This window comes from Sparus aurata, chromosome 23 (assembly GCF_900880675.1).
Source record: "Sparus aurata chromosome 23, fSpaAur1.1, whole genome shotgun sequence".
In the NCBI taxonomy this organism is placed as follows: Eukaryota; Metazoa; Chordata; class Actinopteri; order Spariformes; family Sparidae; genus Sparus; species Sparus aurata.
In genome coordinates this window covers 4,729,202-4,745,155 of record NC_044209.1, presented here as the reverse complement: position 1 = coordinate 4,745,155, position 15,954 = coordinate 4,729,202, and positions in this window count along the sequence as shown.

Sequence of the window (15,954 nt, the reverse complement as noted above, 5' to 3'; positions counted from 1 at the left end):
CCGCTGTTTACCTGCGCTGGGTACTGCCGCTTTGATGACTGCTGTGTTCAGGTAAATCTAAAAATTGAAAACGAGTCATCCCACAAGGCTGGGGGGCAATGTGTGACACAGCAGACAACAGTTGAGAAGGAGGCCAATAAGAGGCGAAGAAAGACTGCTTATTGTTGACCTCAAAACTCCCAAGAGGTGTTAATTTGCAGAGTTTGAATAAGCTGTATGAGACTGTTGTACAATCTTGTTTCAGAGCTGAGGTGCCAGCTGCTGGAGTATTGAAGACATTATAGTGGAGCGAAAGGAAAAAAAAAAAACAAAGGCGGCACAACAATGAGATGATCAGTCTGCAACTGATGTCCGAAGATAAGAAAGACACTGATGACCAGTTGATTCAGAAGCTCATCCTGCAGCCTAAAGGTGTCATGCTGTGGTCGAAGAAAATGATTCAGCTATTCCAGCAAAGGTCAATGGAGGGCATTGTCTACCAAGACGCCACGGGTAGCATTGTTAAAAAGGCAAAAGGGGAGAGCACACCTTTTTCTATCTATGAACTGGTAGTGAGAAATCCAGTCAAAGGATGCACCCCTATCCCTGTTGCCACGTACGTTACCTGTGACCACACCACAGAATCAGTATCTTACTTTCTTGGCTCGTTCATCACAGACTGTGTCAAAGTACATGGGCCCAAAATTTGCTGAAGACCACTCATGTACATTTGTAATGGCTCCGTGGTTCTGATGCAGTCAATTGCTCAGAACTTATGTGGCCTAAGTCTATATTAACTATTATCACGATACTACGACATTGTGATGACAAGGAAAGGATCATGCACTTGCACTTCCTATCCTACACAGGTGCCTCAACCATGTCATGGAAAATGCAAAGGACCTCTGCAAAAACAGTAAGTAATGTCTTTGCAGTGGCACACAAATAACTAATTCTGTATAATTCTTCCTCAAAGTGCTGCAAAACACTATGTTCTGTGCATTCATGTCTTCGGGCTGATAACTCAGGCTACTGAAACAGCTTGACGAAGTAGTAGTTAGTGCTACTGTGCTGTTCCCAAGTCCATGCAGTGGTGAAAATGTTGAGAAACGTTTTCAAAACCTCCAGACGCTTCTGACAGCAGCTGCACAGCCAGTCCTTGATGACTCAAGCATTGCTCAGGAAGATTTTGTGCTAGGTAATCCTAGTTTATTTATTCTTTGTTGAGTGTCTACATTTTTAGGTTGTGTATGTTTGTGTTTTTCAGTGTGCTTGGAGGAATTTCCTTTTGTTATTTATGCCTAAATACATGTTGTATGGACTGTTTAATGATGCAAGCTAATTCCTTTGTTAGAGTTGTCAGCATATATTCATTTGTTGTCACTGTAGTCCATGAAATTAAGAAATACACAACTGAATAGACCACAGAAATATAATCTTGTAACTATCATCTGGTTTAGTACCACAAAGCACACCAAAATGTACAGAAATTACATGAATGTGATTGTGTCTCTTGCTGAATAATTTGGGCCCAACACCACTTTAAGAGGGTAATCCAGCAGGCGGCATTGGACAAAGATGAAGAGCCAAATGTGTACTTCTGGCCAAACTTCATCCCGCAGTTTCCTAAGTACTTTCTGCCTCAGGCTGCCCTGTTGTCAGGCCTACTACTGGGTAAGTTACCTAACTTTTTTTCATGGTTGTAATTATTTTTTAGCTTGTTTTCTTATTGTTAAAAGTTTGTGCTTCTATTGCAGGTAACCTTGGACGTCATGGAAGAGGTCCCTTTTATACAAAGGTGTCAAAGAGGTTCAAAAGAGTGGCCCAGAAATCAACACAGGTTAAATTTACCAAAAACTAAAGTTAAAGAAAACCACAACTTTCAGACATAGCTATTATCCATACAGTTATAGGCACATAAAATTCACCAAACTGAAAACTTACTAACTCACTTACAAAGATATAATTTAACAGAATAACACTTGAGATAACACAACCCAGGGGATCATGGAGAAGAGCCAGTGGGATATGATAAATGTTTGCTTTCAGCACAAGAGGCTTACATGAATGGACGACTTTGTTCAATCATAACAAGTCATGCATGATGCATTTTTGAGAGAATACCAAGACTCTCTGAAAATAAAGAACAAGGTATGATATTTTTGAAAAGCTAATGCTAATGTATTTGTCTTTTCTGTCCTTGTTTGAAGTATTATAACGCCATAATAATAACCTCAACTTAAATATATATCAGTTGTGTCACATGGAAAATATTTTTGTTGAAATTGGCAATTAATTCGAGTAAAATAAGGGCTGATGTTTAAGTATTTATTTAATTGAGTTTCCTTTTTTTTCTCATTGCGCATAACATCCTAGTACAGGCAATAATCACTTCCAGGTTGATCAAATTGCCATCTATCAATACATCACAGAATTGACTTGTCTTGTCACATACAGTATCTACTAATCTACGGCAACTAATACAAAATTAAATAAAAAAATGTTCGAAAAATATATTTCCTACAAACATCCACTTGAAAATATTATCTTCTGTTAACAGTAACTATACCTACTGCTCTCTGTTCATTATAATCCAGACTCACAGGGTCGAGGTACAAACATGAAAACAGAGGAAACAGATGAGGAGAGGTGTATATGTTTCACCAATCACAAAGCCTTTTGATTTTGAGAAACATCAAGAAAAGAAGGTAAAGTAAAGATTATCTCAAGGATCATCATTTGTTTAGAGTGACACTTGCTATTTGTTTCACTGAACATATAAAATGTTGATGTCATGAACAATTGTGATTATCAGGTTTGAAGACTCTCAACTCATCTCTGTCCTCGCCATCATCCCAGAGGTACAGAGAGATGGCACAGATACTTTCGCCACAACATTTCAACAGCACAGACCATCTTCAGTTGTTGTCATACATGTTGCCGCATTTATTTTGAACTCTACTTCAATTGTAGTTGTTGAAGACAGAATTGTATTTTTAGTACCTGACTTTTGAAATTTGGAATGCTTTTTGTCTCCAACATTTGTGTTTATCAGGATACAAAATCTGACCTGTCCCACATTCTGTCTGAGGAGCATGGAAAAGGCAAAAGTGGCATCACCAAACCATTTCCAGAAGTTGTGACATCACAGGTGATCTTTAAACATCTGTCAGTTGTTACGTGTAAACTAAATATTTAGGTAAACATCCATCATCAGTGATGCAAATGAACAGAAGCCCCCTTCAGAACATGTGCTATCACAAGTGAGTTTTACAATAAAGTTCTCAAAGCCTTAGAATTAAAAAGGGAAAAAATAGTTACATTTTTCCTAACATGGAAACTGAATGTACATTTTAGATGTTATGAATAATGTTACTTCTGACTTTATTAAACCGTTAAACTGGCATTTTAAGCATTTTACTTACAGTAGATGCCATTTTTCCTCAGACTTATACATACCATTTGTACAGTTTGACACAGAAGGAGCTCACTTCATGATAATGGCCGATGTCACTACAGCAGAAGAAATACAAGACCAAATCAAGACATTGTCAGCTGAACTGTCAATGTGTATGGAAGGCAGGTCTAGCAACATTTGTCATGAAGGTGTTGTCAATGCTGCCAATGATAACGGTGGTGGTCTTGCACTAGCTCTGTGTACAGCTGGAGGACCAGTAAATTAGAAACTGGAGAAGCAATCGTAACCAGTGCCAATGATCTGCCATGCAAATTGGTCATTCATGCAGTTGGCCCTCATGTAAAAAAAAAAGCGGTGTTGTCTAAAGCCAAGAAGACTTTGAAAGGTACAGTACTGAGCATCCTACACAAAGTGAGGGAACATCATTTGCAGTCTGTTGCCATTCCAGCTATTAGCTCTGGCATATTCAACTTCCTCTTGCCAATGTTTGCGGACATTATAGTGTCCACTCTAAAAGAGTTTCATGACAACTCAACACTAGATAATCCGCACCTCACTGTTCACCTTGTGAACAATGATGAACTATCGGTCAAAGAAATGGAGAGAGTCTGTACAGAGATACTTTTACCACCCACTTCAAAGGCCAGCCACACAGTCTTAGAGGCAAAACCTTAATATGAAGAGGGGCAGGTAGAAGTCATCCTAATAATTGACAAAATGACTTTTAAATTGCATTTATATAACAACTTGCAGATGTCAATAGTCAATTAACAATTGGTCATTTTATTCATACATATACCTTCACAGATACAAATACATGAGTATTTATGCTTTTTTATATATAAATATATAAAATGATTTATAGTAATAATTAACATGTAGTTTGATTAATAACTCTCTGACAGTGTCAATCAAAAATGAACTTCATTATCTAAAGGACATTACATTATTATTTAAAGGTAGAATTCATGGCACTAAATTGCTCCTCTGGGTCTTGGGTTATGACACTGACAATTAAACTTAAGAGATTTACAATCAAAACTGTCACGATATGTGGCTTTAGTATTATCAACATATCAAAGCCATCCATCATATGAAATTCTGCTATTCTTAGCTGAATATTTCCAAGAAATGCATTTAAGCACCTCTCATAATGGAGAAGGGATCACTGAAAAAGAGGCTTGTGAGTGTTTTCAGATGTTGTCCTCCTCTTTGTCACACCAACATCCTGTGGCTCACTCTCAAAATATGGGAAGCAGGGATATGCAGGTCACATGCACTGCATAGTGTATCAATTAATAGTACCAAAAAGTAAACATTATAGTGACCGTAGACTTCCAATGGCAGTGATAAAATGGACAGTTTGTCCCAGAAACTTAAGCAACATTTAGAACAGTTTTTTAATTTGAAAAAGGGCCTGGCATAACATTGTTTCATAAAATATTGATAGTTCTAAAATAAAGGATCGTCACAGAAAGATATACCTCAAATACCGGAGGCTTAGTATATTTTGATATACATCACCAGTCTTTTAGACCAGTATGCTACAGACTATTTGCTACATGTAATAAAGTGGACATAATACACCATGTAGAAATCATAAAGAGACATTTACTATAAAGAATGGTTGCCTCTGCCATAACAAGAAATGATCCTTTATTGTACATCTACTACATTATTTCCGATGAAAACATCATTTAGATTTCATAATCACTTGTTTTAATTTACAGATACAGTGTGATAGCTGTGATAGATGGTTCCACGTGCAGTGCATGGGGATGAGTAAGGACCAACTCAGAGACGCCTGGGCAAGCAACTGGAATTGCTTTGTCTGCACATAGGACTTAAGATGTTAAGCACATTTTACTTTATTTTCTCTGTTGGGTTATTAGAGACCAATTTTAGTCAGACATGGTCTTTGAATGACAGTGTGTTTCATGTTTGAATGAATTGTGTGATTTAAAATTAATTAAAATTAATTACTAGATAGATGTGTATCATTTAATGTGTTCATATTGTTTTGTTGTTTACTAGTATACTAGTTGTTTGTTTGAAAAAAAATTTATAAAGTATTTTGTATTTGAAATAGACAATTTTATTTAAGAGATGCTTGTATGTGTGTTTATTGCAACATTAAAGCAACCTAAGGTAAGCTGAACATCAAAAGCCAGAAACAACAGAGCAGTCATCCCACAACTACATGTTAGAATTTTTTGGTATTAAGATGATAAACTACTAGAAACAATGTTTGTTTTTGGTTTTTGGCTGATTTGACCAAGTGAACGTGAACCACAGCTGGCTTGACCGCAATCCATTTTTGCAGATCCAGGCAACAATGAGAGTAAATCAAACATTATTTTAGCAACTAGCTTCTTACAACTATTGCGTTTAGAACATATTTATGCAGAGGACAGCGCTAGCAATATCTGAGCCGAAAAGAGAACAAAAGAAAGGCGAAGTAACTTATGTCTCTTTTAGAATAACACAGTGCACAACAGCTAAATCCTTGTCGGTTCAACACACACGCAAAATATCTCAATGGAGGAACTTCTGTCTTTACAGAAAAAGTAAGAACATTACATTTTATCCAGGAAAATTCACAGCGCAATGTCGACGATAATCCCTCTCATATCCATCTGCTGGCTACCATCACAGACTTTTGTTTCTTTTTTCTGTCCAATCACACCGGAAGGCTGAATCCCGATTGGCACACCTCTGTCATCTAGCTTTCATGTGCATCTCACATAAACTAAAGGCCTGTTTCACTCAAATATCACCTGGAAGTCTGCAAAAATGGAAAAGACTCACATCACATCCATTAGATTGAAAATAATGAATCATGTATAGATCAATATAACAACTGAATGCTTTTATCGTATTAATTGAACCACAGTGACCTATTTTTTCATAATGTCTCCTATTCAATAAACTACAGTTACCCCAATTAGTTTTTATTATTATTCCTTTTTTCCCATTCTCATGTTTAGGGCCAAGTAACCTGGGTTACACCTACTCTACATTGACTCCAATTAGCTCCAGAAACTTTGGTATTTTACATTGCAATTAAACTCATGGCCATCGGAATTTTCCTCTAATCATAGCTTTCCAAATTTTAGTTATTATTTGAACTTTATCTTACTCACCACTGGTTTTATTAAGTCAAAAGCATTGCTCATCAATTGGCCTGTTTGGTAGTTTAAGCCATCACCAGGAAATCTGGAATTGGTAGCTTAGCCTGTTCCATCATTACCGATGTGGGTACCAGAACAGAGGGATCCTGGTCTCTGACTATTCAGGCAGACAGGTCTGCCTCATTTTAACATTTTCTTTGGTATTTGCTTTGGGATTGCAAGTATTTATATTCCTGTTTCAATCCACACATCCCTGGATCGGGCAGAATTAGCGTGTCCATGTGGGTGTCAAGTTTCCATTACAGCAAATTAGAGCTGGAGACACTTGACACCTGTGACTACTGCAGAGTTATCTGATTCGATTCAATGCTGCTCGTACCGTTTCTCAATGAAGAAAAGTCCCGATGCCTTTGGGTTTTAGTTGGTTTTTTTGTCCAGTGTGAAAAGGGTATTAGAGTAAAAGCACAATGATTGTCCATTTCTCTGCTGAGAGCAACATTTTTTAGTTTTAGGTGTGTATTTCTGGTAGGCCAAAATTATTCAAGGGCCCTCTTTCATCCCAGTCCATCCCTAATAAAATGCCTCATGGCCATCGGAATTTTCCTCTAATCTTAGCTTTCCAAATTTTAGTTATTATTTGAACTTTATCTTACTCACCACTGGTTTTATTAAGTCAAAAGCATTGCTCATCAATTGGCCTGTTTAGTAGTTTAAGCCATCACCAGGAAATCTGGAATTGGTAGCTCAGCCTGTTCCATCATTACCGATGTGGGTACCAGAACAGAGGGATCTGTTTGCTATGCAAAATGAAAGCCGCATGTCGCCAACTAGAGCGTTTCAGCAGGAAAACTGGCCTAACTGTTCATGCCTTAGCCTACAAAGACCATGTTTCAACCTACAAGGAAGCACTGAACCATGCCAAGAACACCTACTACTCTTCTATAATTGCTAAAGGACAAGGTAACCCCAGAACCCTCTTTCGCACCATCAACAACCTACTCCAACCGACTAAACAATTCCCACTGGCTGCCTCCACTAAGCTGTGCTGTGACTTCATGGACTTCTTCGACAATAAAACTACCAACATCTACCAGCAGCTACACCAAACAACATCTCAACTTAATGCTTTCACCACCCCCTGCCCTTTTCCTTTCAGTTGTTTTTCAGCCTTCTCTGCTGTAGATGAACAATTTGTGTCTCGTCACAAATTCTAGGCCCACTACGTGCCTTCTGGACCCCATGCCCACTCCCCTGACTAAACCCTGTCTGCCTGTGCTCTGCCTCCTGCTGACAAAAATCATTAATACAGCTCTCCTGTCTGGTTCAGTTCCCACCTGTCTAAAAACTGCTGCTGTCACCCCAATACTAAAAAAACCTGGAACTGACCAGGATGACTTCAACAACTACAGACCAATCTCCAATCTCCCTTTTCTCGCCAAACTCCTTGAACGCACCATTGTTAGTCAGCTACAGGTCCATATGTCAGACAACAACCTATGGGAAGAGTTTCAATCTGGTTTTAGGGAAAAACATAGCACAGAAACTGCACTAACTAAGGTCATCAATGACCTGCTTCAAGCTGCTGACTCTGGTCACCTGAACATACTCATCCTCCTGGATCTCACTGCTGCCTTTGATACTGTCTGTCATACCCTTCTGCTGAACCGGCTAGAAACATTGCTTGGCATCACTGGCACCCCTCTTTCATGGTTCAAGTCCTACCTCACAGCCAGACAACAGTTTGTGTCAATTAGCAGCTTTAAGTCACCCACATCTCCCCATTCTCATGGTGTTCCACAGGGCTCAGTTCTTGGCCCATTACTTTTCATCATTTACATTCTCCCTCTTGGTAACATCATCCGCCGGCATGGACTCAACTTTCACTGCTATGCCGATGACACACAACTATACATTCACACGAAACCGTCAGACACTCTACAACCATCCAACCTGATTGACTGCCTTCATGATATCAACAACTGTATGAACTGCAACAACCTCAAACTCAACCAGGACAAATCTGAAGCCATCCTCATTGCTTCCCCAGCCACTCTCAGCAAAACCTCCCACCTGAGCTTCTCCATCCCTGGTTTCATCACATCCACCATTGCTAAAGTTAGAAACTTAGGTATCACCTTAGACCCCACACTCTGCTTTGAATCACATATCAAAAACATCACAAAAACAGCCTTCTTCCATCTTAAGAACATCTCCAGACTCTGCCCCTCTCTATCTCACCCTGTCACAGAAACACTCATTCATGCCTTCGTCACATCCAGACTGGATTACCGCAATAGCCTTCTCCTCGGATTGCCCAACCAAAGACTAAAAAAACTTCAATATGTCCAAAACTCAGCTGCCAGAGTCCTAACTCACACACGGTCCTGGGAACACATCACCCCCACCCTTCAGCACCTGCATTGGCTCCCAGTCCAATACCGAATCTCTTTTAAAACGCTTCTTCTGGTTTTTAAATGTCTTTATGGCCTGGCACCTCCCTATCTATCCCATCTTCTCCATCCCTATTCGCCACCCCGTTCACTACATTCCTCTGATTCCCGTCTCCTCTCCATTCCACCCTCTAGACTACGCTCTATGGGTGACAGGGCCTTCAGTTTGGCTGGGCCCACACTTTGGAATGCTCTCCCCCTCAGTTTGCGCCAGTGCCCATCTATTACTACGTTTAAATCACAACTGAAGACTCACCTTTTTAAAATTGCTTTCCCTGATGATTTGTAATGTTTTATTTGTTTTATGTATACTTCATTTGTATACCTCATTTGTTTACTTCACTTTGCTGCTTGACTGCTGTTTGTTGTTGTAAAGTGTCCTTGAGTGACCTGACAGGCGCTTATAAATAAAATGTATTATTATTATTATTATGCATGCTGATGTTTAACAGATGCAATGTTTACTATGGTCATCTTCAAAGTATTGGATATTTACGGTGGGTCAGACTGCAGTCTCACAGTCAGACACATGAAACATATGGTACTTTACAGTCAGTATTCCCGTTAATAAACTGAAGGTATCAGCTGGACCGTACGTCAACGTCGCCCCCATATTGGATGTGGCAGCTCAGCCCCGTGAACTAATACAAGTCAATGGAGTGAACTTTATAAAGCTCCTTCTACAAAGTGCTATAAGTTAATGTCTCTCTTTTACACATTCACACAAGCCTCTTTCACACTGCCGTTTGCATGCAGGGATCCTGCGCCAATTCTCCGCACCCTCCCCTGTGTGAAAGTTTCAGATGCGGAGAGGGGGGAAATTTCGCTCCGGCGCTGATCCGCCTCTGGAGGTAGTATCAGGGCTGCATTATTGGTGAGCCGTCCCAGTGTGAATGGATAAGCCGGCGGCGCGGAGCAAGGGCGTGTCGGTCTGACAGTCTGATAACTACACAGGTCCTTTACTCAACTTAATCCAGAGAAATGTCCCACAAAGCAATGTTAGAGGACCAAACGAAAGTAACGTAGTAACTGTAACTGTCTTTAGAAACGTATACGAGGAAAACAAATACCACAGTTGTACGTGGAGAAGCGTCCTCCCGCCTGTCCTACCAACTGTTCCTCACATTTCTGCTCAAAAAACAGCGTTTGTCACCGGCAAAAAACTTTAACTCACCGAGTGTTTGTGACGAAAATAAATCACCGCGACTGTCAGCCCTCCTGACCGAGACTTCAGGGAACTTTCCCCCAGAAAACAGCCTCCATCCCCGCGAGTGACAGAGTCAGACAGCGTCCTGTTTACTGATGGTGATTATGTATAATTATGTAATTTAGCGCGAAAAACTTAACTCCGTCACTTTCCAGGATGTTTGGTGGGTCAGGATCTCAATCACTACACATTATAACAGCATCCATATGATTATAAACTGTCCTGGGGAAACACCGACGTCATCAACATGACGTGTATCGTCACGCCTCTTTAGGAGCCGCATGTAAAGCGGTGTGAATTTTCTCTATACTACGTACACTTGAACTGTTATAGATTTTTTTTTAGGTGAGCCTTGTTTTAGGTGGTTAATTTTCGCTTTTTCTCTGGACCCCGTTCACTGCAGTACAAAGCTGAGCGTCTGGGCTGGAGCGGCTCTCTACTTCTCCAAACTGAGGCTGCGCTGATCGGTGATTACTGTAGGGAACAGACCGATTATAGATATGTACTTTATATGACCCCACTTTAAAAAACCTGAACTATCCCTTTAAGGTCATGTGACATTGAATGCGGAGCAGAAACCACTCCCATCCAGGTCATCATGAGGCGCGTTCAAGTTGAACTCCTGCTGACTGACTGCATCAGCGAGATCTGCTGGCGACTGCAGGGGTGGGGCTACAAACGCTGCTATGAAGTCGGACACTCTCTCTTCCCGTAGGTGTGACGTGACTTGGCTGAGCTTGCGGTGTTTGCCTTCTTCATCTGGGAAGATGAAAAAAGAAATTGAAATTCCATTAATGTTCCATTAATGTTTGAGGAAAATCAACAACGACTGCGATCAGTCTTCTTACCTGATGCTATGGGAACTTTGCTGGCCTTTTTCTCATATTAGTCCCCTTCGGAAATTATTCAATCTGAGATGTTCAAAATAGTAGTCAACCAAAACTTGTAGGCTGAGGGAATAGAGCAGTGGAACTGCTGCCGTGTTGCATACAGACGACCGGGGATCAAGACCCGTGTCAAGCCTGTCTTTTTGCAGAGGATGTATTCATCTGATTAGTTTTATATACTGTGTATATATATACATACACATACATATATACACATACACAGACAGTTTATATTTAGAGACAACAGAATGTGACAGCTTTGTCACAATAACAACTTCAAATTTGAATATTTTGTAATTGCTTCACTTCAAAACGGTCACACAGTGGCGCATTAATGGTCCAACTGGTTTATCAAGAGTAGATGAATAGCCTAAATGTTGTCTTACTGTAAATGCTCATGTTCTGTTTTCCTTGTAATGTCACCATTAAATACATTTGAACTTTGTCTATCTGGTACATTATAGTAAGTCTTGCCCAATAACAATACAATTACAGCAGTTATTAATTATCATGATGACAACTGTGCTTAGGTGCATGATTATATCACAGCTGAGGGGAATTTGCTGACTACATCTAACAAATATGCATAACACCAAGATGATATATTTTCTTATAGCAACATTATTCACAATGAATGAAATACATTTCACTGAATGAATGAAATACAATAATCAGAACAAATGACTGAATCAGATGCCTTGTCCCGCTGCACCATCTCATCACACGCAGAATAGCTCAGGATAATTCTTTGTATTGTTAATGTGACAGGAACAGAAAGGGTTAATAAGAGTGCATAGTACAGATAACACTGGACACAGCAGTTAACCACTTCTCCATCATCACCACAAGATGACAGAACTGAGCAGTTCATTGATGACATCTTTCAGGGTTGTTGCGTTAGATGAAGGATTTTATAGGTTTATTCATGTTGACTATCCCATAGGTGCGGCCACACGGCTGCTTCTTATCTGAAAGTGTGTGATACTTGAGTAGAGAAGAGGCACAGTACGTAAGGGATAATGCCCGACGAGGTGAGTTAATGGACGACGCAGAGGCCTGCGCGTCGGACGGTTGCCTCCGCGAAGTCCATTAACTCCTGTTTATGGACACCTCGTAGGGCATTATCCCGCTTATACCATGGTCACTTGCCAAAGAAAAGAAATTCGGACCATTAATTTACATTTTCATGCGTTTTACAATCAAAATATTAAGTTTTTCACAAGCCATAACTTAGTTTCCCTGGTAACGCCTGAGGGTTTGACTAATACTGGGAACAATCATTACTCTCCCGTAAGATTCTTATGCAACGGAGACGTTGTTCACTCCTCCAGTAAATAGGACGGATCATAGATACGACTTGGCAACGGGAGATATTCTAGTCCGCTCAGCCATGAGCCAGAAAGCTAACGCTATGCTAGCAAGATTCAAAGTCAATAACATTGCGCACAGTTGACAAACAGTAAATATAATTTGACAGTATGCTAGCTAACACGATTAGCTAGCAAACCAGTCATGTCATTGTCCCCAAATCCATAGCAAGATTTTCACGAACAAATGACCGGCCGTGTGTAACGTTACTGTGGCCGCAGCCTGAAGCAGAGAGCTGAACAGCGAACAGGATGAGAGATTATTCGCGTATCAGTAAATTTTGAAGGGAAGTGAACTTTCTGCAGCTTGTGTGTTACAGTCGCCACCCTGTGGTGTTTAGAGGATAAGACACTGAAGGACTGACGGACTGCACTCAGTGCTGGAAATAAAATATTCAGATTTGATACGCCAGCTAGCGCATTAATTTACAGCGGTGAACAGTCAATTTGACTGGAACTACTTAGTAGGTGTCCATATATCAGGGGTTAATGGACACCCTGCAGCCAATCAGAATCGAGTATTCTCCCAGACCATGGTATAAAGGCGCTTATGGATATGGAAATTCATCGAAACACACGTCATATACGTCAGCGTAGATGAGAGCCAATTAGGGCAAAGTCCTGACGTCATGAAGGTGGGTCTAGGATCGCACAGTACCTGGAGAGCACCCAGAGGAAAATTTTACTGCTCAAAGCTTGCTCCTTTATGGCTATGGAGCCGTAAATGAGCTCAATGAGAGTTCTCATTTCAGTCTTGTTGTTGTCTTTTTTGGTCTCAAACATTTCTCATTTGTTTCTCCTAAAATTCCTTAGGAGCAATAGGTGAGACTTGAGACTTTACCGCTTAAACCTTGCTCCTTTCCAGCACTGGGGAGACATTCTGAAACTTCATTGAGAGCTTGATGAGATCTCCTTTGAAACTTACAGGGAGCCCAAGTTGAGATTTTCTGCACCTGTTTCTCAGGAGAAACAATTGAGAAACAGGAGAAATCAGCCACAGCCTCACTTTGGTCTCACATAGATCTCGTAGTTGTCTAGGAGAAATGAATGAGACACTACTGAGGTCTCTTTTCCAATTTTCATTTCCTCTGGGCAACTGCGCAACTGCTCTGCAGCTGCCTTGCTCCCGCGATAACTTAAGGTCATGTGACATCGGATGTGGAGCAGAAACCACTCCCATCCAGGTCATTGTGGACACATTTTAACCAGCATGCATCCAATTTAGGCAGCGCTGCACAGTGCTGCCTGATCATGAACTCGCCTAGTGTGTGTGCTTGTGGGCGTGGTGTCACAACTGCAGCAGAGAGAGACGCACCTGTGTTTCATCAATTCATCACCTGCTGCTACATAACCCTGGTCTTTGCCCTTTCTTGCCAGATTGTTCTGTCTAATCTAGTGATGCTCCAGCTTTTACAGAGTCTAGTACTTTGTGTTTTTTTCATGTTTTGTGACATTTTCATTTTGCTTGGCTAATGTGCAGATACCTTGAGCTGTCTTTCTGCTCAGCAATCAGCCCAACTGACTTCACCTGCTCACCTTCGATTCCTGCCTAACACTGGATCCCATGTGACATCACTGCAGTCTGGCTCCTGGCTAAAGTAATTCACTAGCCTGCCCTTGTCCTCGTCAAAATCCCTTTTTGTGGAATAAACCTGTTCAACTCTACTCCAGCCTTTTGTTCTCTGCTTCTGGGTCTACCAGCTACAAAATGTAACAAGATTATTTTCACTGACAATGCTTTTTCTATCATGTCCAAAGGTGAAATTTTCCCTTTCCATAAAATCAGTACATGACATACCAGTTTATCGTTACACTTATGAAAAGATTATGTTTATGGTAATTCAGGCAACGGTAGACAGGTCTGTGACAGGAAAGGGTGCGATTACATTATTGTTCTTTAGAGTAGATCCACTTCTTGTGTCTTGTCTTTATGTGTGATGATTTCTCTATGAAATGTGCTGCATTCCTGCTATTGATTTCTTTCTCAAGTGTGATAAATTGAAATACTCTTGGAAATGAAAGGAAGATATGAGCATGGGGATGTGTTGTATCCCAGTTGCTGGGGTCATCTACATATTTCTGCTCGCTTACCCTGGGTGGTGTCCAGCAGAATACATTAGAATAGCAAAATATGAAAAAGTATTGATTTTGTCATTTATAAAATGCTGAAGTCATGTATTGATCGTTGGCTTTGTCACAGACAGTGCAGAGAGTTGCTGGCTCACTTAAGCTGCTTCATTTTGGATTTTTGGTAAAGTAGCAGTGTTTCCTGTTTCCAGGGAATGTGTTATGGCTTTGGTCCCGAGCTATAACAGCAGTTATGCAGCATCAGTTTCGGTTAAACTTTACTATATGACCCTAGACATAAGGGCAAAGGTTTATTTATTTGTCACTTTGCAACACCAGGGTTGCAACACTATGGTTAAGTCTCTTCATTTTGTAAGAGAAACAAAACAAACAAACAAACAGACAAGTTATAGAGTGGATTGTGGATGATGAATTGAGGGAATCTCACTGCCTGAGGAATGAAACTGCTCTGTAGTCTGGTACGATACTTCTGTATCTTTTGCTGGCACAGGTATTGTCGTCTTTTATCCCTTTTAGCCTTGCCAGATATCTAACTTGCACAATAGATGGGTACAATTGATGTTCTGGGGAGTTTTAATTACTCACTGCAGAGCCTTTCTGTTCTGGACCGCACACAAACCAAGCCAGCAATGTAGGTGATGATGGTGGCGTTGTCCACGCACTTCACAGTCAAGTTCACTTGATGTCTGGGACCGTAGTCATAGGTTCTGTTTGCGAGGAAGTCTGATATCCAATTGCAGAGCATGGTACTCAAGTCCAGAATGTGAAGTTTTCTAATCAGCTTCATGGGTGAGATTATACTGAATGCTGACCTGAAATCAACAAACGGCACTATGATGTCGCTTTTCATATCAATGTGTGTGAAGGCATCCTATTTGGATCTGTTGGTTCTGAATGCATACTGATGCACATCCAGGCTGGCAGGGTATTATGATATTGTTGAACAATTTCACATTCAAGTGATGAGGTTTTATTACTGTTTGTAATAGAGGGGACAAATTGGCAAATTATTATTCTAACTAGTTCAAAACAACCTGTTAAAAATATTCCGTTCAAACATATAGCATATTATCCATTGTCATGTTGTGCTTTCAGCATATTTTTGGAGCATGCAGTCCCTAGACATAATGTTTTGGATTGTTGCAATAATAAAAACATACTTGTATAAAACAAGAACCTTGCCCACTCCCATGTAGTGGGATCCTCTAGTGTAAATTTCATTTATATTGCTCAAATTTTAAAAAATCACACCAAAAATCAAAATCAGAAAATTTAATCATAGGCTGATCCATCTTGAATTTTAAGCATGAATTTCATCATTGCTAATTAATAATGCAACTCAGTAATGTGTATTTTTCCATGCATGCCTATAAAGCAGTGGCCAAAGGTTTTGATAATGACACAAATATTAATTTACACAAAGACTG